Source organism: Protopterus annectens, chromosome 16.part0, assembly GCF_019279795.1.
Source record: "Protopterus annectens isolate FY-2018-M chromosome 16.part0, PAN1.0, whole genome shotgun sequence".
In the NCBI taxonomy this organism is placed as follows: Eukaryota; Metazoa; Chordata; order Ceratodontiformes; family Protopteridae; genus Protopterus; species Protopterus annectens.
Genome location: NC_056750.1, coordinates 624,274,402 through 624,300,548, shown reverse-complemented (window position 1 = coordinate 624,300,548; position 26,147 = coordinate 624,274,402). Strand labels below are relative to the sequence as shown.

At 37.7% G+C, this 26,147-nt stretch overlaps 1 protein-coding gene across 3 annotated transcripts in view; it reads right to left on the bottom strand.

Annotated features, from left to right (window-relative positions):
- REXO4 (REX4 homolog, 3'-5' exonuclease) overlaps positions 1-22,957 on the bottom strand; it is a 247,492-nt gene extending 224,535 nt beyond the window's left edge. For 2 of the 3 annotated variants that reach the window (XM_044058229.1, XM_044058232.1), the window contains exon 1: positions 22,760-22,941. The gene's annotated coding sequence lies outside the window, so the exon portion shown is untranslated. Of the gene's footprint in view, positions 1-22,606; positions 22,722-22,759 lie in introns of all 3 variants that reach the window. The other variant, XM_044058230.1, reaches the window with a different exon arrangement.
- Between the last annotated feature and the right edge of the window lie 3,190 nt (positions 22,958-26,147).

The following is a 26,147-nucleotide window of genomic DNA, read 5'->3' as shown; positions in this document are numbered from 1 at the left end:
AGCAGCTGAGTTATGTACATAAGACTAGCTGCTGAGAATATAAGCAGTTCAGTTTGGATGCTAGCTTATGACTATTCTTCTGACATATTTATTTAGTGGGTTGTTGTGATTCCCTACAGTCATATGTAGGCCATTGATAGTATCTGACAAGCACATATGGCCTGTTTTCAGGAGAGAGCTGTAGAGCAGTCACACTGACAAAAAGTAAATTAGTCATTGTTATAGAAGATATATTTCATACAAGAAACTAATAATATAACTTATGTATTGATCTAGTAAATAATAATGAACTCTTCTTTTACATAAGCTGAGCACATACAAGCTCTTATTACAAAAAAAAATACTGTAAATTTCTTTTATGTGAGAGATGTAAGTTGCTGGTGCATATAGGATGACTGATAGGCGAGGCATATTCAGGACTAATTCTGAAGTTAAGACGAATACATTTAAGTTGATGAAAAACTGTATAATGAGCGATGCAGATAGGATATTCTAGTGAAGATTGATAATTTATAGTTGATAGGCTTAGGAGAACATTTATAATAAAGTGATAATATGTTATAGATTTTTTCTTAATATTTTGTTGCATGTATTATTTCATAGAATAATAATGAAAAAACAATGAAGTTGTTAATTCAGAACAGTTACTGATTGGTAGATTAGCTAGTCTAGTGGCACTAAACTAGTCTAGGTATTAGTGTATCATTGTTTGGAGGGGAGTTGTCTAGAGTTCATAAACTATAATATTTAAGTTGTATAAATGTTTTTGTTTTGCTTCTGCTTTATGGATTAAAACATCTACAATGACTCATAGCAATATAAGTATATTTATTATGGAAGAAATGTGAAAGTATGAAGAAATAAAAATGCAAGTAATTGACTCATTCTTTCAAGTATTTAAAATGAAATTAAATGAAAAAATTGAAGGTTAATATGAATGAGATAAACAGTGATAATGCAAATATATCTGTGGCCTTCTAAATTTGAATAAATCAGATATAATATTGTTACAGAAAACAAGTTTATTTAAGTAAGATATTAAATGTAGGGCCAATATGAAATATGAGACAATGGTTGCATCTGCATTTAGGGGGAAAGGAAACAATTGTGTTGTGAAATAAATTGGTAGTGATGCCTAAAGTTTTGTTTAACTATAGGGATCCTAAAGAAATGTTGTCAATGGTTATTGTAGAATACTATTAAAAATCTTGCAGTAGCAACTATATATTGGATTCTTAGACTTGGAGTTGAAGTAGCAAAAGATTATTTGGAAATATTGTTGAATAATTTAAAGGGCAGTTTGATTACAAGGAGATATTTTTGCTGTATTTAAAGAAAGAAGGTACTACTGCAAAAAAAGAACCTAGAATTTTAGCCTCGGCTAAAGCTCATAAGAAGTAGATACAATAAATACAAAAATAAAATAAAAATTAAAGGTACTATGAACTTCCCATAGGAAAATTTTCTTCAGTTTGCAAATTATTCATACATGTTTGGAATTCAAACTAGAATCGACAGGTTGTTTATCGCTAAAGATTTTATGAATAAAATTGATAATGCTAGAGTTATACATTGTCGTTTGTCAGATCACAATGCTCTCTCTCTCTTTAATTAAGCAATACATTTTCATTATTTTCTACAACTTTAACATGCATAGCAAAGTTAAAAGTTATTAAAGAATGGTTGACTAAAGAAATAAAATGGATTTTAATAATGAGAAGTTCAGTTATATGATTCACTAGGATTAAAAAAAGTATATTTGGAAAATATAAAGTCTGGTATAACAAGAAAACTAAGATGTGAGAAAATGATCTCAAACAATACAGAAGAATATACACATAGCTAAACTAAAAAATACAAAAAGGAGAGCAAGATAAATAATTAATAAATAAATTAATGAAGGGATATCAAGAAATGTTAACATACAAAACTCAAATCACTTTAAAAAAGTGCTAGGCTACACTGTTACAACACTTACACCAAAAGTTTCCACAGACTAGCTAAGGGAACAAAGGAATTGAGCAAATCAAAAGCATCCTAAATATTATCTCGGGGATAATATCAGATATAGAAGAAATTCTGGCAATATTTAAAGACTGTTATGGAAAATTAAATTTAGTCAATGATCAGGGAACAGATACAGAAATCAGAGAAAATTCTTGAAACAATAGAAATGTTAAATTGAATCCAAAGCAAAGCAGAATTGTAATAAAAAGATGTAACTATAAACAAAGATAGAGCACATTAAAACATATTTAATCCCTAAGCCTGAATGGAATAATACCCAACATTTTTAAATTATAATTATTCCTTCAAGAAATAATACAATGCCAGTATCATAGAACTACTCTGTTATATCTCTTGTTACTAAACAAGATAAAGACCAACTGCCTTGCTCCATGTATAGACTCATATCTTTATTAAAGATTGATTAAAATATTTCTCATTAATTACTAATAATAAAACATTGAAAACATATCAATACATAAAGATCAGATAAGCTTTATTTTTAATGACAAACATGAGACAACATAAAGAGAATTATAACAAGTATAGATTAGCTTATACTTGTATACAAATAGCAACTATCAGTTCTGAGTTTGGCTTTCAAAAGTACATTTAAAATTGTTGACTAGTCAAGCATATTAAAAAGAGATAGTGCTCTTTGAACTTCTGATTAAATCCATTAAATAACTCTAAGGCGTATGTTAAAATGCAGTCTTGTTTGTATAAGTAGCCTAAACAGAGTCGTCTGCTTTCACCCATATTATTTGCTTTAGATGTAGAACTTGTTGCAAATTATTGTAGACAAACTAATAAACTGAAATTAATGAAAGTCATTAGTTCAAAACAGAGTTGTTTGCTAATGATATTTTGCTTACAATATGAGGCATAAGTTCTATAAAGCAATACATTTTATTAATCTTTTTGAGAATATTTTTTAAATGTAATGATACTAAAACAGAAATGATTGTATCAAATCAAAAATAAACTCATCTATAATTATTGAGTTTAATTTTGGACAGAATAAAGATTAGAGATTTGGGAGCACATATTATCAATAATATACATTATATTACATACATTTTAACAAAACAAGTGAGCAAGTAGAGATATTAACTAAACATTATAATTCTATGTATTTCTCTAAGACAAACATTAATCAAATATTACAAAAATATTAAATATAATGCAAATTGTATTACTGAATCATGATAAAAGATCCATTGTGAAATTAAATAAGATAGGCATGATTTTTGTGGTTTCCCACAGACCTAGAAATGAATATAAAATAACATTAGAAAATGGGATAAAGGAGGAATTGGATTTCCTAGCACAAAAATAATAAAATACAAATAGAAAACAGAAAATACAAAATAAAAATGCAGAAATGGCATCAGAAATGCACAGTCTAAGGATTGAAACTTCTTCTGCAGTATCAACAGAATGGTTTGATGGGACTAGTATATCTCACAGAGGATACTGCCACTCTGGAACAGACTTCCCATCCACATAAAACAAAGTTCATCCCTGTCCATATTCAAACATGACTTGGATCTATGTGTAGGAAACAGAAAAAATCTACCCAGGACTGCCATCTTTCCTAATAATGGACAGGGACAGCTCCTAAATGTCTTATCCCATGCATGGGTCCCCTCAAATTATTTATGGTATGATTCCAGTTATTCTCATAAGGGATAATATATAATTATCGGGTCTATGTTACATCTTCGAATGCTTGAAATGTCGAACCTCATAGGGTCGAGACCATATGATCAACATTTCAAGTGTTCGAAGGTTGACTTAATGGCACTGTATGGTGCAGAATGGGAGAATTTCCCTTTTCAGCATTGAAGTGCAGTCTCCGAGTTGGTATATTTAAGTAGGGGGTGTGGGGGGGGGGTGCAGGGGGCTTGCCCCTCTGCTCACACTGTTAAGGTACGTTTTTCTTTTTGTTTCCTTTTTATTATATATTTGAGCATTCAAATGCTGACCATATGGTCTCAAACATATGGTATTCGACATTTTGACTGTTTGAATATATAACATAGACCCTAATTATCAACCATGGGAAGGGGTGATCACAACAACAGAAATTGGCTAGGCTTAAAATGACCAGCAAGGGCAGGTATCCTAGTATTTACCTATGAAAGGATTCAGGATTCTGGCCAAGGCTCTTGCCTCCCCCATTGTCCCTTTTTTTAGGCAATGTCCCACAGATAAATCTTCCAACATAAAAGATCTGTCAGAAAGCAAATTGAAGGTCATGCTGCTTAAAGCTAGGAGCCTTAACCTGAAAATGCACTCAATGGAGGCTCTACTAGCACTGGAAGATGCTGACATCTGTGCAGTCATGGAAACTTGGTTCAAGGCTGCAGAGAGCACCCCTGCCTTACCAGGCTATACCTCATTCCACACATTCTGACCCCAAAATGAGGTCGGGAAGACTAAGGGTGGTGGAGTTCTTATTTTCATTAAAGACAAGCACATCTCCAGACTGGTTTACCAGCATGATGCACTAGAACATCTCCAAGTGCAACTGACAATTGGAAAGACACCCACCCAAGTTATAGCCAGCTATAGACCCCCCTCCATGATTCAGGACACCCACTCCTCCTACATGGACCTACTTGAGTCCATCAAAGTACCCCCCTAACACCCTGATCCTTGGCGACTTCAACTACCTCACCATAAACTGGGTGAACTATTTCTGCTCTAATGTACTTACCCAAAGATTCCTTGATTTCATCAATTCTAATGCACTAGACCAGCTTGTCTCATCCCCCACAAGGGGAGATAGCATTCTAGACTTGCTTCTGACCAACATGGGAGACTGCTGCACCACCCCCATAGTAAGTTCTTTGCTGATTAAATCAGACCATCAGTCTGTCTCATTCGAAGTGTCTATCCCATCTAACCCCCCCACCAGCCTTAACCAGGATAAAAACTTCTCAAAACCTAACTACAACCTTCTAAGGGAGGGTCTCAGTAGCTTCACACCACCGCCCACTCAGAGGATGCAGACAAATATGCTGAATAGTATGCCAGTGCAGTATACAAGCACGTATAAAACTGCATGGACTCCGCCATACCCAACAAACCTAAAACCAGCTTCTCAAGGAAACACAAACCTATGTGGTGGACATCCTCTATCAACAGGCTTTACAACAAAAGGAAGAAACGGTTGTCCAGGGGTAAAAAGACACAAATTCCCAATTGGAAAAACTCTCTCCTTAGCCTCAACAAAAATATTAGATCACTAGTGAAAACCTCCAAAACTAAATTATGAATCTAAGCTAGCCTCTGAAACAAACGCTAACCAGAAAGCCTTTTTCAGTTACGTCCGAAACTTCCATGGCAAAGCCCAGGTTTGTCCAAATTAATTCTTAATGGTGCCACTTACACTGATCCTGTTGACTCAGCCAAGCAGATAGGTTCAGTGCAAACTTCACCCCCTGTCCCCCCGAAATGCACATTTGATATCCCTAATACTTGTTCCACCCCTCACATTTCCATAGATCAAGTGTTAAAGGCCCTATCCAAGGCAAAGAACACAGCTTATACGGGACCTGATAGTAACCCAGGCTGTATTCTGCAACATCTCCAGCAAGAACTAGCCTCACCATTGAGCACCCTATTCAACCATGGCCTAAGTACAGGCTTCACTGCAGTAAAGTGGAGAATTGCCATTGTTATCCCTTTGCACAAAGGTGGTTCCACTACTGAGCCTGGTAACTGTTGCCCCATTAGTTTAACAAATCTGATCTGCAAGACCATGGAGTACATTATTATGGACCTCATAAACAAGGACATAGGGACTCTGCAAGCACTTGAACCCACCCAGTTCAGATTTGTCCAGGGAAGATCTTGCCTTTTGAACCTAATTGACTGTTTGAGACTGTCACCAAGGCCCTGGATGAGGAAAAGACAGTACACACAGCTTGCTTTGAGTTGGCCAAAGCCTTTGACACAATCTCCTACTCGGGCATCATCGAAAAGCCAACAGAACTTGGTGTAAATCCCTATTTCATCAGGTGGGTGGCCAATTGGCTCACTGATAGGACCCACAAGGTCAGAATAGGTGCCACTACCTCCGATAGCAGGCCTGTCACTAGTGGTTTCCCCCAGGGATCTGTCCCGGGACCACTATTGTTTGGCATCTACTTGTTAGATGTTCAGTCAAAGATAAAAGGCCTGTGGCTGACCAAGTTTGAGGACAACTGCAAGTTGGGTGCTGTTACTGACTCCGTAAATTAAGTTAACATACTTCAAGAGGGTCTTGCAGCAACAAATGACTGGTGCCAAACTCATGGCCTTAAGTTAAATGCAAAAAAAAAGTATCATCATACCATTTGGCAAAAACATGGCCCCTACTGATTACCCCATTAGTGGCAACCCCCTAAAAGCACACAACCTGTGGTAAGAGACCTGAGTATACAAGCTTACAACAATCTCACATTTGACCATCATGTAGTGGCAGTGGTCAGAAAAGCCTTTTACTTGGTTCATCTCATAAGTAAAGGAACTGCATCCAAAAAAGGAGGTTATTACCTTGCTGTGCTCCTCCCTCATTAGGCCAGTAATTGAATACAATGCCCTGTGTGGTATGGTCCAAACACCTGCACCAACTGTAAAATCCACAGAAATACCTCAAAGAAAAGCCATGGCCTCCATCACCTGTCCTATGTGGAGATTCTCAAATCATTATCATTCTACTGTGTATTGTACAGATTGCTCAGAGGTGACCTGTGTCTTGCCTACAAGGCAATCTCAGACCCTGCTCTACTACAGGTGCTCCATATCCATAAGTCTAACTCCTCACGTGATGCCAGATTGAAAGGCTTAAATGTAATATGTGACATTAACAAAACCTGCTGGAGAGAGAGATTTGTCTCCCAGAGGCTGCCCGGTCTCTGGAATAGACTCCCCATACACGGCAAACAAAGTATGTTGCTGACCCTCTTCAAGTGCAACCTTGATGAGTGGATGGGCAACCACAAATTTGTCCCAGGTGTTCCACCTGTGTCCCTCATTGACATAGGCGACAAGTGCTGATTGTGGTTTCTTTTCTGGGGATAAACTCTTGGCTAGGATTGTAAGGATCCTACAGCCATCAGCCTAATAATCTCCTATGATCCTATGATGTATCTAAAAACATCTTTACAAAAAAAAAAAAAAAAGTTGTGTTGGATTGGTAAGCCACATGAGGCACAATCAAAAACATTACATGGTGTTATAATTCCCAACTAAAACCTATTTTTTTCCATTAAATAATTCTGTTAATAAAATGATGTGGATATTGAACAATTGCATAGGAAAGTATCCAAATGAAAAAAACAAATTCAAGTTACAGCAATTTTATATTGAAATTATTTAGATATTTTCTACTTAAATGCATTACAATTAAAAATTGATGTTTAATAGTTTTCTGTAGCGTATACAACTGGATGTTTGGGTGGCACAGATTTTATTAAAATTAAATAAAGTAATATGACTTACTAGTGATATTGTTTAAAAGAAAACATAGCATCTTCAGTATTTATAATGTGTACATTCAATTTATCTAAAAATGGATCTTAATTCAAAATCTAACATAACAATATTAGATCAGTTGCAGTTAATACCAGTTAATAAAGGGAGGGTTGAGTATTATACTATCTTAAACTACCTTTTATCAATGTTCTTAGTGGTTTCAAAACATCTTACTCTAAACTAAATAAAAAGAACCTAGAATCAGAAATTGTTTTAATAGTGATATGGAAGAGGTAAACAACAACAACAAATCTAATCCTGAAATCAATTGGCTCATCAGGTACTAGCATTTACTGGAAAACCTTCACATAGAAATAATATATGTATGTATACACAGACCATTTGTAACTCCATATGCATTTATCAGATGTATGAAACTAAATAAATAACTTGAGGGAGATGTCAAAGGACCCGGAAAGCCGATTGACATAATCATAAAAAATTAAGTAAAATTCGAGAAAACATTTTTTAAAAGCATTGTGATATGATACACGTATAGTTTCAAAATAATTAACACATTAATTTTTCAGTTCTTTAAATCACTGAAAAGTCAAGGGGTCAGATTCCTAAAGAGGTGCTCTCAGTGTGAGTCTACTTCAGTTCCGAAAGACCTGCTCTCAGTGTAAGTGGCATACTTCATTGTAAGGCTTATCTATAAAAAAAGGTTGGAATCTGGCTAAAATATTTCCTATTATGGAGACAGCTTTTGGTAGAGAGACAGTTACTAAAAATTGGAAATGAGGAGTATCTCCATCATTTAAAAATATATAGAATTAACAGTTAATGTCAAAAATAAATGGATTCAGTAGTACTAATATCAAACATAATCCTGATTATAAGTACTGGACAAAACTAAAGTATTTTATTAGAAAAGTAGATTTGAAATAAGAGTCAATCATTAACTTAAAATGTTAAATTATTTTGTGATAAAGGTGAATCAGATATTGCAAACTTTTGACAATTGTAAATAGTTGTGTTTATTTTGTTTGCTGTATTTTTTATTTGAAAATTAAAAAAAAATTATGAAAAAATTAAGCACCGTTTGCCATTTGTTATTCATATTTTCATGACTGAGGGAGCTACATGTTATTCATGGGCATAACGTGAAATATTGTGGGAGACAGAAAGCTATATTGTTACTGTACACAGACGCTGTGACATGCACACTCACACAGACATGCAGTCAGACATCCCGACATGCAGTCAGACATTTAGCTAACATGACACCCCTCCTTATTTGAATGCATTTGTGGACATGCCATTTCACCCATAGACACACACACTCACACACTTGCACTGTCGATCCCTTACCTAACATACTGCAACCACACACAGTTATCCGAGATCAATCATACCCCTGCAGATATGAACACACACTGCCACACATATGTACACACACACCACTACTACATCTTTGTTGATCTTCCCTAACCTTACTTGCAACATGGCTTCTCCCACTGACTATAATGGTTGAATGCAGCATTTTGGCCATACTATGTTTATTTATGCAGGGAATCACTGAACTGCATAAATATCTTTCCACGGGGGTAGCATATGTCTAATTAGCATTAGCTGCTCATCTGGAATGTCTCATTAGCATTTATCATGGCTTTAGAAATGTCCCTCCATAGGGATTCTATTTACTGTGTAAAATCATCGTGAGGGGCCTGTCTATGAATCAGAGAAGATTACCATAATGGTTAGCCACTTCTGTTAAGGCTTGCTGCTGGCAGTAAGCCTTTCTGAATTCCAAGGCATGAGGGATGTTCCATGTTATTTCTATGTTCACCAAATAAGCATAATTTTTCACGTTTTTGTAAATTTCTGAATAAAACAGCAATTGGGAATTTCTTGCTATCACATGAAGGGTTAAGCAAGGGTGTGTTCTGATATTTTATGTAGCAGTTATATAGTTTCCAAGGTATGAAAAGCTATTTGTGAAACTTTAAAGAAAAGCTTACGTCTGGGTTAGTGTCTCTTATGAATGCCCGATCAGTTAGCACTGCTGTTTGTCCGTTTTTGTAGCATTTAGAGTTTGCAAAATACTTTTGTTTGGCATATACTTTCTAACTTGATTTTCTAGAAAAAGCTCAGTAATATAAGAATGTATGTATGCTGCTAGATGTGTGATATTCCACAGCTCAGAGTTGTTAATGAGTTAATCTACTCTCAGAAACCCATACATTTTCTATAATAATCCCCAATCTGTTTTAATTTTATTTATTTTTTTAAACTGAGGCGACACAATGTACAACACTTAGCATTCTTAATCATTCTCTTCATCCCTGTGGGATACATTTTTTAATCAAATATAACTATGATCCCTTTAAAACTACAAAAAGGAAAATACTCCCAGGCTGTTGTGGAGCTGTTATTCATCTTAAGACGCATGCTTATCACAGACATTTAGTAAAAATACAGTTCAAAGTGGTAGAAACAGGATGAAGTAGCTTTAAACAGATGGAAAGTAAGAGCCACATTCTACTGTTTCTGTTAAGGAGTGAGAGCCTGTAAGCATAGAGTATGGAGTAGATACTGTAGCTCATAACTGGTAAGTTCACTGTGATCCCATCAGACACTGGACTGTTATTTAAAGAGGTCACAAAGATGCAATGTTCAGGGAAGAAAGAGAATGGCTAAGTGTGGGGTAAAGAAGTCAAGACTAGCAAAAAGAAAAAAAAAACAGGGCACTTAAGTGTTAAATTGCATACCATTAGTGCTGAAAATACTCTTTTATAGCAAGCTGCATTGTAAATAGTGCTAACTGTGATTAGGAGAACAGTGCAGGTAGTAGAAAATGAGACCGAAAATAAAAAAAATTCTTTGAACAGAGTGAAAAACTAAACTAAGATTCTGACAAAAGGGGACTAGGCAGGCAGTGAGGGTGTGAAATAGGGGAAGGGAGAGTGGTAGTTAATTGTGGTTTGTATGAGCAGAAAGGGGTAATGGGAAAAGTTGAGGCAGAAAGGAGACTAGGATAATGGGTGATTAATGTAGTGTTGTGCCTGTGGATTTTATGCTAAAGCAAAAATTTGAAGATTTTATGGAAGTAGAGTTGGGAAGGTGAGAATCATTATTCTTTTATCAGGAATGAAAGTAGGCAGATGAGTTGATTGAATAGCTTTTGGGTAGATGGAGAGACAGGGTTGTCTAATCATGTGACACTGGTTATGGAATGGAGATGGAATCCAGGCATGTGGAGAGGGTTAGAGCACAGGGGATGGTGACTGACATTGTAAGAAGGAATAGAAATGAAGAAATTGAGATAAGGAGTGGGGGAACAAAAAGGGATGAAGGCTGCATTGAGGGCAGAACTGATATGTTATGGGGAAGGAGTAAATCACTGCAGCAGACAGAAGATATAAATGTGGAGAATGAATTATCTAGGATATATCTAGGATATAGGAGAGTTGGGAAAGGGGGAAGAGGTGGTAAAGGTATCTTGACCAGAAGTTAAATGAAAAGCTGGGGAGTGAGGTAAAGAGCAGATAAAGAATGAGGTGGAAAGAAATGAGGCAGTCTTCTGGAGGAGAGGAGAAATTGAAAGTTTTTAGTTTGGAAGTTAAATGAGTAGTGATAGCATAGATGGATATGGGGATGAGAACGTGGGAAGAGAAGTGGGTGGATACAAATGAGAAAATAAAGTTTTTTAGGAATTTTATTCAGGCTTGTACAAGTAGATGTAAGGGGGGAATCTTCAATAAACTGGGGTCTTGTGAGTGTGATGAAGGAAGAAATCTGTTAACTGAACAGGTGTTTGTAAGAGGAGCAATGGATGCTATTCAATATATGATTTGAGAGAAAGCAGAGGGCTCAGATGGATTCCTAATTGTCTTCTATAATGGATTTGCTGTCTAAGATCTTGGAGGAGATTCTGCAGATTGAGAAACTCCTGGAGTAAACACTAGTGGTAATCTTACACAAGAGGAAGTGGGATTTGCAGGAAATTACAAATTATATGACCATTTCATCATTTATGGTTGATGCTAATGTATTTGCTAGGATCCTAATTGCTAGATTGGAGAGACTGTTGCCAAAATATTTGGATTAGAGCAGACAAGTTTTCTGAAGAAGAGGAATCTACATACCACTGGCATCTATTAATTGATCTTCTAAGATGTAGAGAGAGAGACGGAAAGGGTAAAGCAAGGGTGATATTAATGGACATGCAGACAGTATTCAGTTCTGTAAGAAGGGCTTTGGGGCAGGTCTTGGATGAAGGATGTTATTTGTGAGGTACTGAAGCATTATACTAGCAGTCAGGAGTTGGTGTAGGAATTAACAGGTAAAGAACAGCAGTAATAAATTTGAGGAGGGGAACATGGCCTGGGCTGTCCCTTGTCTTCTGGGTAGTTCCTGCTAGTTATCCAGTGGTCTGTGCAAAGATTATGGGAATTAATGAGGGGGTGGAGGAGTGAGAAATGAAAAGCAGCATAAATAAGTTCTGTGATATCATGCTGTTATTGGAGGATAAGGACTGGATGCTGCCACAAGTGGTAGAGATATCTGATGTGTTTGAGAAGGAAGTTGGATTGAAGTAATACCCCAACAAACTTAATAGTGAACTGTTGAAGTACCAGGTTTCTCTGTTCAATAGATAGGGATAGGTATTTGGGGTGAAAGTGTTTCTCAGGGTATCTGATATAAGAAATGACTTGAACTAAAGCTTAAGAATAGGGCAAAGACATCAGGGAATGTGGAAACTTTATAGGGAAGGATAGAAATGGTTAGAGCTCTAATATTACCTTTTTGTATTGTATCTGATGAGGCATATTGCAACTTTCTGATGGATTAGTGGATCTGAGAGTTAAAATTTGTGATAGGATTGCATGGTGGCAGAAGAAGGGAAAGATCATTAATGAATGTTGAGGATAAGTGGAGAAAAGATGGAGGAGGATTAAGGTTTGCTGGATTTTAGATAGAATGTGTTTTCTGTGAAAGAAGACCAAAGATTAAGGGAACTGAGATAGAAAAGATGGGAAGAGGATAGAGGACTCAGGGGGTAATGTTAAGGAAAGCAGAGATGAGAATGACTAAGGGAGAGAGGAAAATGACTAAGGCAGAAAGGAGAATGAATAAGGCAGATGCGAGACTGATGGTGAGGAGAGGAGAAAGGTAAAATTAGGGAGATAGTGTATAAAAACAAGAAGAAAGATCTTGGTAGATTAGTGAAACAGTGGGAAAATGAAAGATAAAGGAATGAGATACATACAAGATTTGGGGAGTAAAAATGGGGAGAAGAAGTTAAGAAGTCTTGAATACGTGAGAGATGATTTTGGCTTAAGAACTGAAACTGTTTATTATGTAAGATTGTATGATTCAGAGGACCAGGGAGACAACGGTGGAGAAGAGAGGGAAGGAGGACATGAAGATGGTAGGGAAGGAGTAGGGATCTAAATAGACTATGGATTCGATAGGTAAAGTTTATAAGCATTTAGGAGTGTTGACAGAAAGAAAATGAAGAAATGGGTTGATTTGGATACAAGATAATAAATTATGGAAAAAGGATGACTTATGGAATTTGGAAGATGGGTAAGTGATCGAGAGCAATATGGTCAATGCATGATATGCACTTAAAATTGCTCCATAGATTTCAAAGGATGGCCAGCCATCTTAGGGAGAATGGTACTTGGATTGTTACAAAGTGCTGGAGATATGATGAGTTATAGGCAAACAATCTGCATTTGTACTAGGAACATTAACAGCTGCAAGGTTGACAGAATATGATGAGAAAGCTGTGGAGGAAAAACATAAACATATACAGATACAGCTTAGACAGCTGTTATGCTTATTTGGGAGTAGAGAAGAATGGGAAGGAATGGGACAGTATGAAAAGGAGGGAATTAATACAGCAGGTTGGATTAAGAGAGAACTGGTGAAATGGTGGAAGAAAGAGATAGAAGGGATAAGGAGGGTAGGATCAGATGTTAGTGGAGGTGAATAATTAAGAGGAATTGTGAAGCTGGATTATGGAGGAAGAAAGCAGATGAGGAGTGAGTAATGGGGCAGGGAGAAGTACAAGTGAGTTAGGAGATACAATAATAAGGCAGATAGAAAGGTTTAGTGTGGGGTGAAAGAGGTTCACATATGATTAAGAAGGGCTATGAGAAGGTATGGCAGAAAAAAGTTTTAAGAATAAGGGTGAAGTGCAGAGCTGTACTAACTACAGAGGGATTAAATTGATCAGTCACAGCATGAATTTATGGGAAAGAGTAGTGGAAGCAAGGTTAAGAAGGGACATGATGATTAGTGATCCGCAGTATGGTTTCATGCCAGGAAAGAGCACTACAGATGCGATATTTGATCTGAGAGTGTTGATGGAGAAGTACAGAGAATGTCAGAAGGAGTTGCATTGTGTTTTTGTAGACTTAGAGAAAGCATATGACAGGGTACCTAGAGAGGAGTTGTGGTATTGTATGAGGAAGTCAGGAGTGTCAGAAAAGTATGTAAGAGTGGTACAGGATATGTATGAGGGTAGTGTGACAGCGGTGAGGTCTGCAGTGGGAGTGATGGATGCGTTTAAAGTGGAGGTGGGGTTACATCAAGGATCAGCTCTGAGCCCTTTCTTATTTGAAATGGTGATAGACAGGTTGACAGACTAAATCAGACAGGAGTCCCCGTGGACAATGATGTTTACATATGACATTGTGATCTGTAGTGAGAGTAGGGAACAGGTAGAGGAGACCCTGTAGAGATGGAGATATGCTCTAGAGAGAAGAGGAATGAAGGTCAGCAGGACTAAGAATATATGTGTGTGAATGAGAGGTAGGATAGAGGAATGGTGAGGATGCAAAGAGTAGAGGTGGCAAAGGTGGATGAGTTTAAATACTTGGGGTCAATAGTTCAGAGCAACGGTGAATGTGGAAGAGAGGTTAAGAAGATAGTACAGGCAGGATGGAGTGGGTGGAGAAGAGTGTCAGGAGTGATTTGTGACAGACTAGTACCTGTAAGAGGTAAAGGGAAGGCCGACAAGAGGGTAGTGAGACCAGCTATGTTATACGGGTTGGAGACAATGGCACTGACAAAAAGGCAGGAGTTTGAGCTGACTTGGCAGAATTAAAGATGTTAAGATTTGCACTGGGTGCGACGAGGGTGGACAGGATTAGGAATAAGTATATTAGAGGGTCAGCCCAGGTCGGAAGGTTTGGAGACAAAGCCAGAGAGGCAGGATTACATTGGCTTGGACATGTGCTGAGGAGGGATGCTGAGTATATTGGGAAAAAGATGCTAAGGAGGTAACAGGAAAAGAGGAAGGCCTAAGACAAGGTTTATGGATGTGTTGAGAGGACATGCAGGTGGTTGGTGTGTGAGATTGTGATTGTAAGCATGCTTGAACATTTGATCAATAAACCTTTGTCATTAATAAAACTGATTTAAATAAACATTCATCTAATTTTGCACTACTACCTCTTTTCCCTCAGAATGAGCCCTTGAAAGTTCAGCATGTTTCTATAGAAAACATACCATGATCTAGTATAAAGCTAAACAAACTGAGGGACCTCCTGTTTGGTGTGTAGTTTTCTGAAGTAAAAGTCAATGCCAAAGGGCTCTGGCTATCTAAGTTTGCTGATGACTGCAAGCAAGGAGCCGTCATTAAATCCCCAAATACTTAGACATCCTGCAGGAAGGTTTGTCTCAAATAAATAGCCAGTGTGAAAGGCATTGTCTGAAACTAAATGCCAAAATTGTATTTTTTGGGACGTCATCTACCTCATGGAACTACCACCTTGACAATACAACTCTTAGAGTTAACACTGTTGTTCAGGATTTGGAAAGATAAGTAGTCAGTGACCTAATGTTTGACCAATGCATGTCTATTGGTGTAAGAATGTCCTTCTATAATCGCACAATTGATAAACAAAGAGAATGTGTCTAGATCTAGGGATGTTTTTGTTCTCCTTTACGTAACCCTCATTAGACCAATCACTGAACAAGATGCCCCCTTTGACATGCATCTGTCCATACATGTGCAACAAATGGACACCCACAGAGATACTTTACTAAAATAATGGAAGGCCTAAACAACATGTCCTACATGGTCTGACTCAAAGCCCTGTCACTATACTCTGTGTCCTACAGACTGCTAAGAGGTGATTTTGGCATACAAGGCATCATCCAACCCATTACTGATGGGTTTACTGCACATCAGCAAGTCAAATGACATCAGACATACTTTGTCTAGGGATCTAAACCTTTTCTGCATCACCACTAGAATAGACAGGTATGTTTCACAGAGGATGCCTGTGTTACTGAACAGACTCCCCATTCACATAAAACAAAATTCACCCCATCCATTTTCAAGTATAACTTAGATCTATAAATAGGAAACAGAAAATTTAACCCAGGACTGCTCCCTGTACCACTAATGGACAGATTCAGCTCCCAATTGCTTTATACCATGCATGTGTCCCCTCAAATTATCTATGGTATGATCCCAATTATTCTCATTAGGGGTAATATATAATTATTGACCATTGAATGAGTAAGGCCAGTCTATAACCAAATGGGATAGGTTATTCTGAGCACTAAAAGTGAAACTGGCTGGGCTTAAAATGGCCCACAAGGGCAGCTAGGCCAGTGTTTACCTATGAACCTATGAAGTATATTGTCTCATAATATGACCAATTGTCTACCATATTTTGCTTCCTCACACACTTTGTCGGTAACCTTTATGTTATCTTTATGTTATACTCAACATTACCAAAAGTCAAAGGATTCCAACGTCTTAAATTCTCCTCTGTCATTCCTTACATTGTTCCAACACTTTTACATCAGAAATGCTTTCACATCCGAGCATACCTCTCAACCTGGAAACATCAAAAATCTGGACAAAGCCCATGAAAAATCTGTAGAAATCTGTACAATGATCAACATAAAATTTGCCTGTATAATTATGTAACCCCACCCACTGCAACGGAATTGTGGGATACCAACTTTCAAATGCAAACTGAAGAACAGACAACCAAAATATGGCCCCACATTCCCCCTGCAGCCATTCCAATGTCCCATTGCCTGGCTGTTTTGCCTCATTTACCATAAACACTAATGTGCATACTGCTTTATTTCTACAATGATTGGTTGGAATTTAGTTTACATTTTATAGCACTAATGGATATCTGCTAAACAAAGCAATGCAGTCTCACAATGAAAATAGACTTAGCATTACATTAAAACTTCTCTGCCCTTGAAAACTCACATTCATTGAAACAGCAATGAAACTCACATGCAAAGAAAAATCCATCTAGCGTATTGTGGGAGGAAGCCTCATCACCCAGAGGAAACCCACACAAACACAGAGAGAGTACATCATCCAGACTCCACACAGAAGGCACTTCAGCCAAGAATTGAACCAGATATGTGAGGCAACAACACTACCACTGCACCATCCAACTTTTAAGAGGAACAAACCAAAAGTGTGAGTCAAACACATTCCAGACATTATGGGAAAATTTCTAGAGAGAGATATAACTCCTTCACCCAAAAGTCGTGGATCATGCTGCTCTTCTGGAACTCACATAAATAGAAGGTTGGATGGATCCGACATGTGACACCAGACTTGAGTAATAAAAAATGTGAAGTGATACAATGGAATAACATATATAACAAGCAAACATGCTCAATGGAAAATAGAAGAGACACTCACATTCCTGAGTGTATCAAGGTAAATGCTGAAAAAAAGAGATTGATGTTTGCATTACCAATATATATACAAATACAAAGAAATACAGCTAAAGAAATTCCTCACTGGTAGTCAATCTCCTCTCCGGTCCAGCTGGTGAATCTAGGAATCTTGAGGCAATGTTATAACAGCCTCATGCACACAGACACTCTCCTCCTCCCACATAACACAAATAATAATAATAGGTGCAGCTATTTAGCCAAACTGGAGGCTGAGCTCTCTCAACTCAGGACTGGCAAGACCAGACAGGAGGAGAAGGCAACTACACACACCACAAAACCAGCCTCACATAATGCTACCACACCACTGAATCAAACACATAAAACACACAAAGACATACTCGAAGGCTCTGAGTAAAAGTTTACCTAAACAGCAGAGGCCTCCAAAGCAGACGCCCAAACAACTGCTACCTCAAGACACCCCACAAGCAACACATAAACCACAAAATCAGTGTGCAAAGCAGTCACAGCCCTTAAGGACAAATACAACACCAAACATACTTGTCATAGGTGACTCCATAGTCAGACACACTGACGTCCCACTCACCAGGCTGAACAAGGAGAGGGTCACAGTAAGCTGCCTATCGGGCGCTAGAATCCGCCACATAACACAAGCACTCGGGTCACTCCATGGCAAGTACAAATATGACAGTCATTGTCCATGCTGGTGTGAACGACCTGAGACGTACCTCCCTGGACTACATGAAGAGAGACAGAGGAGCTCTCTGATTATGTAGCCCAGGCAGGTATGACCCTGACCCTGAGCAGTATCCTTCCTTCACCAAGAATGATGCCACAATACAGAGACAAGATGATCAGCTTTAACAATTGGCTTAATGTCTGGTGTCATTCAAAGGGGATCCAGTGTCTGTCTGCCTGGGATGACAAGCTTGACAAGCCACGCTGCTTAGCAAGGGATGGCTTGCACCTGTCACCCCTGGGATTCCGGATATTGGCTAAGGCTCTTGCCACCCCCATAGTGCCTTTTTTAGGCAAGGCTCAAATTCTAAACCTACCACCCTAGAAAACAAAAATAGGAAGGAACTGAGGGTAATGCTGCTCAATGCCAGAAGTCTAAATCTCAAAATGCATGCACTCGAGGCCCTTCTCAGTATGGAGAACATCGGTGTCTGTGCTGTAACTGAAACCTGGTTCAAGGCTCCTGAGAGCACCCCGGCACTATTAGGTTTCACCTCATATCATGCGTTCCGGCCCCAAAACCCAGATCACACCACAAAAGGAGGGGGTGTATCCATATTCATAAAGGATACCCACACCTCCAGGTTGGTGGCAACGCACAAAGCTTCAGAAACCATTCAGGTGCAACTAACCATAGGCAAAACTGCTCTACAAAATTGTAGCATGCTACAGGCCACCCCCTCAAACTCAGGAACCCCACACAGCCTTCCTGAAGACACTGGAGGGTATAAATGTATCTGCAAACACCATCATATTGGGCAACTTCAACTACCCAAATATAGACTGGGAACATTACTCGAGCCCTAACTTTCTAGCCCAACGGTTCCTGGAGTTCATAAATTCAATGCCATGGAACAGCTAGTCACTGTTCCCACGAGAGGAGAAAATATACTAGATCTCATTATCACAAACATGGAGACAAAATGCTCCACACCGGAAGTATATCCCTCATTGGTGAGATATGATCATAAACTAATCTCACTGGAAATCCACATCCCGCCCCCACCCAAAACAAAAAAGACCACAGTGAAGAACTTCTCTAAAGCAAACTTCACACTACTCAAGACTGGTGTGGTATCCTTCAAGGCCCCTGAGCCTGTGGAAACCACAACCCAAGCTGCGGAAGCCCTTACAAATGCCTTCTATGAACACCTCCAGGACTGCATGGATCAGGCAATCCCAAATAAAACCAAGACTCTTTCCACAAAGGGCAAACGTCCAGTCTGGTGGAGCCCAGCCATTAACAAACTTTACAATAAGAGGAGAAAGCTATTACATGATAGAACAAAATCCATAAAAGGGAAGTCACCCCTGATCATTATTAGTAAAAAAATACGAGCACTCATGAAATCAACTAAGGCCAATTTTGAGAGAAAAATTGCCATGGATTCAAAGGACAATCATAAGGCCTTTTTCAGCTATGTTAGGAACATGGGTGGAAACTCCCAGACATGCTCAGAATTAGTCCAAAACGATACAAAAATCACTGAACCCACAGACATTGCCAACATACTGGCAGACAGGTTCAGTGCAAACCCCCCTTCCCCCCCTAAAGGAGAGAACTATCCCAGCAGAGTGTAGCCTCCCAGACATCTCAAATGCGCAGGTGAAAGCTGCTCTCTCTAAAGCTAAAAACACAGCATCAATGGGACCGGATGGTGTCCCCGGCTGTGTGCTACACGAGCTAAATGAGGAATTAAACCCGCACATAAGGCAGCTGTTTAATCTCAGCCTTACCACAGGATACGTGCCCAAGGAGTGGCGTACGGCAACTGTGGTCCCACTCCACAAAGGCGGTGCCTCTACGGACCCTGGTAATTACCGCCCCATAAGCTTAACAAGTCTAGTCTGCAAAGCTATGGAGAGGATCATAATGGAGCTCATAAACAAAGATATAGGGGACTTGCAGACATTGGACCCGACCCAGTTTGGCTTCGTCAAGGGCAGATCATGCCTTTTGAACTTGGTCGACTTCTTCAAAACAGTCACCAAGGCCATTGATGAGGGAAAGGCAGTCCATACAGCCTACCTTGACCTTGCAAAGGCTTTCGACACAATACCCCACTCGGGTATTGTAGAAAAACTTACCAGCTTAAATATAAATCCATATGTCACAAGATGGGTTGCAAACTGGCTTAAGGACAGAACCCACAGGGTTAGAGTTGCTGGCACTATGTCAGACTCCAAGCCGGTCACAAGTGGTGTCCCACAGGGCTCGGTCCTTGGCCCCCTATTGTTCGGCATCTACTTCTCAGAAGTACAGGCCAACAAGGGAGGACTTCGGCTGACAAAGTTTGCAGACTACTGCAAACTTGGCGCCATAGTGGAAAGTGCATCGGACATGGATATCCTTCAGAAGGGACTCACGGAAACAGATAGCTGGTGCCAGAGCCATGGCCTGAAGTTAAACGCCAAAAAATGTATAGTCATACCCTTCGGGAAAAACAAGGTAACTCCAAACTACCATATAGGTGGCAATCCACTAAGCACAGAAAAGGTTATCAGGGACCTGGGAACCCAGGTTGACAGTGGCCTTTCTTTTGACACTCACGTTGCTAAAGTGGTTAGAAAGACCTTCTACATTGTCCACCTGATCATGAAGGGATTCACATCCAGATCTAGTGAGGTCATTGTTCCCCTGTACTCTTCACTTATCAGACCAATGATAGAGTACAATGCCCCATTCAGGATGTATCTCACCCGACATCTGCAGCAACTGGAGAGACCCCAAAAGTTCCTCACCAAAAGGATAAAGGGACTGCAAAATCTGTCATATACTGCCAGACTGAAGAAACTCCAGCTCTATTCAGTTGCATACAGTCTGCTCAGAGGTGACATGTGCCTGACATACAAGGCCATGTCCAACCCGGAATTAAATTGACATGCTCCACCTCAAAAAATCCAAATCCACCAAAACCACTAGAGCAAGCAACTTAAACCTTAGCACAGATATAAATAGGACGTGCTGGAGGGACAGATTTATCACTCAGACTCCCTATGCTGTGGAATAAAATCCCGGTCCATGTGAGGCAGAGCACCTCGCTGGCTCTGTTCAAGAGAAATCTTGACCTGTGGATGGGAGATCGTAGGTTTACCCCGGGAATCATCTCTGTGTCACTGCTGGACAGAGGCACAACAAACTAATGGGCACAGTATTTTTTCATACAAGGGGTGGCGTAAGCCACAAAACTTTGGGCTAGGCTTATAAATGCCTTAGGGCAGATAACCTAGTATAAACCTATGAACCTAAACCTATTTAGGAATTACATATATGGAATTGCAGTACTCCATAGGCAGCCATGAACTATTAATAAACAGCGATCTTCACTCTGAAAATATAGCACCTAGTATACTGTTCTTGTGATAATTGCAGGGCAATCTAGAATCATTTAGGGTAAAAGATAGAGGACACTTCATCAAGATAAACCATCATTTTCTTTGTATTAGAACCATCATTTTCTTTGTATTAGACAGTGAATGAAGTGGCATGTTATGTGGGTTTCACAATAATGGTGACCAATTACTGATTTTTGCATTTCCATAGCAGCTCCATAGTTTACATTTACATTCGTATCAAACAGATGTAAACTTATCTTCAGGCCATATGAGTAGAGAACTAAGGCTCTTGCTCTCTGTACCTAAGGTACAGGGTTTGAGCCTGAGTAACCCTAACCACCAGCCAGTTCTATATGGGGAATTTTACACACACACACACACACACACACACACACACACACACACACACACACACCGGCAGCAGCATCAATCAATCCATGGTAAATGCAGCAACGGACATCTAATATAAACAGCCAGCAGCAACGGACATCTAATAAACCACACACACACACACACACACACACACACACACACACACGGTAAATGCAGCAACGGACACACACGCCATCTAATATATATATAGAGCCTGCAGCAACGGACATCTAATAATTAATAAACCACACACACATGGTAAATGCAGCAACAAACATCAAACAATTAATAAACCACACACACGTGGTAAATGCAATGGACATCTAATATAAACAGCCAACAGCAACGGACATCTAATAAACCACACACACACAGTAAATGCAGCAACATACATCTAACATATAAAGAGCCAGCAGCAACGGACATCTAATATATAAAGAGCCAGCAGCAATGGACATAAACCACACACAGTAAATGCAGCAAGAAATATACAGAAATGCAAATGTATGTTCTGAATGGCAGCAAGCAACTAAAGTGCTTTACCTAGGAAATTAGTGTTCAGGCTTTGCTTCACAGACACACCATTTCTCATTACCTTAATTTCGTTTAGCCAGCAGTCATTACGTTCAACCATTCATGGAAACCAATTCTAGCCTCGTTCTGCCACTGCTGCTAAGGAGTTCATAATGACACTGTTAACTAAACAAATACCTGCCTTTAACTTTAACTCGACAAAACTTATGTTGGAAGAACTACGTAGCACCAAAGCAGCTCAGTGTATAAATCAGACATTTCTAGCTAATTACAGTGTACAGTTCCAACAATTCTGCCAAAACATCTCCTAAACCTATGTAGTACCATTGGTTGCATAAAAAGAAGGTACTAGACTATCTAAAAGCACGAGTTGTGGAATCAGTACAGTAGTTTAATACTTTAATTAATATTTCCGAACTTATTCCATTAAAATGCTGTAGGCAAACCAAATCACCTTCCACAGTCAACTATGCAGTGAACTGCTTTAGACCAGGAAAATCCTTTATGCAGTCGCCAAGACTTCGGAACATCATTATATCCAGCCACGCTCAGTGTACCATTAGGAAAGACTGCAAACAAAAACAGTAACACCGCTCTGATTACTTACTGTATGTCTTTTACATTTCATACCAAGATGCTGCAGACAAAACAGTGCCTGTAATTTTACTATATGCAATCTGTAAAACCCGATGAAATCATCCAAACAGTTTAATGCTTAATTATTACACTTAACTCCAAAATGCACTCAAGATAGGAATTCCCTCTTCCTCGCGTCTGGCCGGAAATGAATGCACGCATGCTGGCAGGCCATTTAGCTCAATTCTGAGAGGCTGGCAGGCTGTTTTGCTGAGCTGACATCATCGCGCACGTGATGATGTCATTTGAAAAATATCGGGGAAAATGTTTTTAAATAAAACAGCCAGGAAATTCGGAAATTAAGAGGTGACACTAGGGAATCGTGGCACCTCATGTTTTGGACCCCAAAACTCGGTAAAAACCGAGTAATTCGGTTCGGTACGGTTGGGAGGTTTGCCTGAGCTAATTAACTTAATTTCACTTCTAATAAAAGCCTTATAAAACCTGTATGTAAGGCTTTTTTTTTTATTTGAGGCACTTTATCTTCCAAGTAACTTTAGTACCTTAAAGGAGAGCTCTGCACTGAAGCTAATTTATATATTTATCACTATAGTTTGATATCCTGTGTACAGCTTATGCATAAGCTCTTTGTTTTATTTTATTTTTTGAGTTCTTTTTATTAGTTTAAATTTATGAACAAATTGTAATATTACATTATGAGAGAAATAAATAACACGTATAAGCCAAAAAAAAAAAGAATTTCCATTAATTAACAATTCAGTTACTATCTGTTTGACAGTTCCTTTAGCTTCATCCAAGAGTAGATTTGTTTGTATATGTGATTCTATAAGTCCTTGATTTAATAGTCAACAATTCCAGATGACATACTTCATTCATAGTATTGGAACATTTTCTGAAAGAGGGAGAAAATTAATTTTTCCACTTCCTTGTTATGACTTTTTGAGCAACTGATAAAATACTCCCTAAAATTGTGTATTTCAATTTCTTAACACATTTAGGAACAGGAGCATTAAATAAATCCAATGACTTAGTTAAATCAAAGTTATTTGAAAAGAAAGACTGTAAAACCTTTTGGGGAAGAAATAAATATTTTTTAAGTCTGATACACTCAAAGACCATATGCTGCCAATTGGCTTTGAGATCTAGTTTACATCTGCAACAGACCATTCTAGTTTTCAATATCAACTCTACTCTATGTGGAGTAAAAAGGAATCTATAAATAAATTTCCAGGAAAAGATTATCCACTTACGTGAACTAGTAGTTTGCTTAGAGGATGATAAAATAAGCTTTCTATCATCCTCTCATGGAGAGTCCTTATTTATAAGATTAAAATAGGACCGATAGTTCTCTTTAATATATTCCAGTTCAGTTCTAATGATTCTATAAATATCAGAGACTACTCCTTTCACATTTGTTTTCTGAACTATCAAAAGATATAATAGATCAATTAGTTTAGGAATATAACTCCTTATTTTTGGTTGCACATCTTTCAGTCTTCCATATATTGCCTACAGTTTGGGTGGTCACATATCTGTATCCAGATATATATATATATATATATATATATATATATATATATATATATATTTTTTTTTTTTTTTTTTTTTTTTTTTGGGGGGGGGCCCAATGTCACCCTATCCATCAACTGAAACCAGTATAATAACAGAAAAAAACAAGCTTTCTACCTTGAGATTCCATATACAAATGTTATTATAGTATTGATTATAATAGTAATATATAAGGAGTTAATAGTTATATTACAATTATTAAAAAAGTGTTTTTATAACCCGACACAAAGATTTATTTAAAGAAGATTATAGTTAGAAGAAACTGAGCAAATACTTTGAACACAAATATTATTTTTGGAATTCTTTCCATTTGGCTGTATAAGAATTATTAGCCCAAAGAGGAATTCTTTTAAAAATTTAAGACACAGAGTACAACTTCAAGTCAGGTAAACCAATACTCCCTAAAGACCAGTCTCTCATATGATGACTTAATGCTAATCTAGGTTTGTTGGGATGCCACTCAAACCTCAAAATTAGAGAATTAATTATTTTATGTAACTTTTAGGGGGAAGAAGGGATAAAGATGGAGTATGATATAAAATCTTTGTCAGGATAATCATTTTATCAGCAGCAGTCTCTCATCCAGTATGAGAAAAATAATATTTCATTTATTAATAATGGGTTTTATGGAAATTATACTTTTATTATAATTGAAAGAAACAATTCTATCAAGATTATCTGTGATAGTAATACACAGATAATTTAAATTCCTATTTTGGACTATATATATCAATAACATTAGAATTATAAGTTATTGATAACATTTTTGTTTTATTTTCATTAGAGATGAGTCCTGATTTACTTTGAAAGAATAACATAGAATTGAAGACAGCAGATAGCGAGTTACTGCAATCCTTTAGAGTCAATAGGCTATTGTCTGTGAATAATTGAATTTTGGAAGCTAAATTGTTACTTAGTTGAAATTGCTTATTATGTGAGAAGGACCTAAAATGATTTGCAAAAGGCTCTATAACCAATGTAAAGAGTAAAAGAGAAAGGGGACAGCCTTGTTTAATACATTTTAGTATCTTGATTAATTTTGAGGTGAATGGCCCTATTTCAACATATACATAAGAATTTTCATATAGAAATTCAATAAGATGAATAAAGTTATCAGAAAAAAATATTTTCTTTTAGCACAAAAGAAAGGTAATTCCAATTTACTGAATCAAAGGCTCTGTCAATATATAAACTTACCAGTGCTAACTTTTCCTTTGTTTGGTTCACAAAATCAATTAAAGTTAAAATTATTTTACTATCATCATATTAATTCCTATTCATAATAAAAACAGTTTGATCATCATTAATAAGCATGGGCAGAAATTGCATTAGTCTATTAGCATGTATGGCCGTAAATAGTTTGTAATCTATCTGTAGCAAGGAAAATGGTCTGGTTCTGGAGGAACATTAGTTGGATCTTTATCTTGTTTCAAAATAGGGTATATAAAAGTATATTTCCAAGAAAGGGAACATATTTACATTTTTTGGTTAATTTAAAGACTTTAAGAAGCAAGGTTAAGAGATTATGTTGCATTAAATTATAAAGTTTTGGGGTAATACTATCATTACCAGGTGCCTTATTAGGTTTCAGTTTAGTAATTTGGGCCTTTAATTCAGAAAGTGAGATGGGTTTAACCAAAGCTCTCATCTGTTTATCAGTTAATTTATTTTTAATTTCCACCTGAGAGTCTAAAACTGAACTATTATTATTTAACGTATTAAAGTAAGAATTAAATTCAGACAAGATATCTTCCAAATCAGTAAAAACACAAACAAAGGGAGCCAAGTCCTCGATCCACACCAGGAATATTATTTAGTGCTTTCAAAAA